This window comes from Rana temporaria, chromosome 2 (assembly GCF_905171775.1).
Source record: "Rana temporaria chromosome 2, aRanTem1.1, whole genome shotgun sequence".
NCBI classification, from domain to species: Eukaryota; Metazoa; Chordata; class Amphibia; order Anura; family Ranidae; genus Rana; species Rana temporaria.
This window is the reverse complement of record NC_053490.1, coordinates 367,825,697-367,827,968: the sequence shown is the minus strand read 5'-3', so window position 1 is coordinate 367,827,968 and position 2,272 is coordinate 367,825,697.

Here is a 2,272-nt window from a genome sequence, read left to right as displayed (position 1 = left end):
TGAAAATGTAACGTTGTTTGCGTAAGTCGTTCGCGAATAGGGCTTTGCGTAGTTAAATGACATCAACGTCATAAGCATTGGCTTGTTGCGGGTTAATTTTGAGCATGCACACTGGGATACCCCCACGGACGGCGTATGCGCCGTTCAAAAAAAATTCATTTACGTCGGGTCAAGACATATTAACATAAAACACGCCCCCATCACATACATTTGAATTGCGCGCCCTTACGCCGGGAGATTTACGCTACGCCACAACTTACGGCGCAAATTCTTTCAGGATACCAAAGATACGCTGTAAGTTACGGCAGCGTAGTGTATCAGAGATACGCCAGACGGAAGAATGCGCCGCGCTACGTGGATCTGGCCCACTGTGTCTGCTTGTATTCAGGTGCTTTCAGTTTAACTAGGTTTACAAATAAAAAAAAATTAAAATATCTGTGCATCCGGAGGCAGACTAGATACACTGAGCTTATCTAAACATGCATTTAAACACAGGAGAAATTGATCTGGGGAGGTAAAAAATATTTATTTTATATTTCTCAGATCAAATTCTCCCACATAGGAGGCCTGTGTAAATGAGGGCTTAAGCTTGCCACATTAGTCCAATTATATCATCTATTTTCAAACTTGCCAACTGTGAAGTGCAGGGTGCTGGACACATATTGAGTGAATTATTCAGACAGACTTCTATAGTAAGCCAGTCTAAATGCCAAGGTAGACAGAATTCTAAAAGATCTTGGAAGTGTCTCAAACTGATGTCAAAAGCTTGCTTATCAACACCCATCAACACTGGCCTATAAGATTGTAATGTGTGGCCAACTTTACATACCACGGATTTTAGTAGAGATTCATAAATAAAGAACATTTATGTAAAAAAATTGTGCCGAGAGGTTTTTCTGGGTGCTAAAGGACATGCCATGTGTAAAGAATGCCGCCTTGTGTATTTATCTATGCCAGGGGTCTCCAAACTGTGGCCCTTTGCTAGCCTTTATTCGGCCCTCAGGGCACTATTTCCCTCACTGATATGAGGCACAATTTCTTCCACTGATGCCAATGATGGGATATTATTCCTCCTACTAATAGGGGCACTACTCCTACTGACCACCAAGGCCATATTTATTCTCACTGATGCTGGGCCCAGGAAATATTCTGCCCCCCACTGGCCACAATCCAGCCCTCCTAAAGTCTGAAGGACAATAAACTTGCCCTTTGTTTGAAAAGGTTGGAGACCCCTGATCTATGCTATACTACACCTGTTAACTGTTTGCCTACTTAAGGTGCAACAAAAGCCTAACTAGAACTATTCTGTTCCATCCCCATCTTCATGTCTAACCTGTACATTTAAATAAAAAATGTATGTACTCACCAATATTTAATGAGAGGTGAACATCTATATTCATGCTCCAGTTACGTGATTCTGAAGCTCTGGCTATTGTGTCACTGAGCGGTTGCTGCAGGGGAGAGGAGGGAGCACTGGCAACAGCTGGGCCTATGGATGATATTATGGCTCCTAGAATTCACAGCTGGTGTCGAGCAATCCCGTAAACGGAGCTACAAGATCACGTGACTGGTGTGGAATGAAAATAGAGAAATACACGGCTCTCTTATACAAGTTAGGTTGGATGACAAGGGAGGTAACATTTAAAAAATAAAAATAGTTTTAGGACTTTCTTCCACTTTAAGGAGAGATTGTAGTAAGTATGTATGCTGTCTTCACTAAATTCTGCTTCTGAAAATACTAGTTTGCTATTATGCTGATCCAAGTACTGCTGTATTTTTAAGCCCTTGTTCAAACCAGCAGGTGTCAAAGCAGTGCAATTTCACGTGCAGCTTGCTGCTATCTGTGCAACTTCATTTAACAAATGTCAATGCAAGTCGCACTGAAATAGTGCAGGAACCTTTTTAAGGTCGTTGCGACTTGAGTCACAGCAATTTGAACAGTTCCATTGCCACAAATGAGGTGCGACTTATGTGACTTTGAAATGTCAAGTCGCATGACAAGTTGCACTGATGTGAACCAGGGCCGAGTTAATGAGTCAAAATAAGCATTGTGATCAGGAGTTCTGACTTTCCAGATAAGCTTGCTTGTTCTAGGACAGTGTTTTAAAATATTGAATCCCAAGCCTGATGGGCAGTTAGCATTTTCAAAAAGTCTAGAGGCATTACTAGTGTCCAGTGCTTGGCTGTGCACTAGACTAGTTTAAAATCTGGGCAGTAACATGATAGCTGGAAAAAGCAGAACTAAAACCTAATATATTTTACAGCCAAGGAA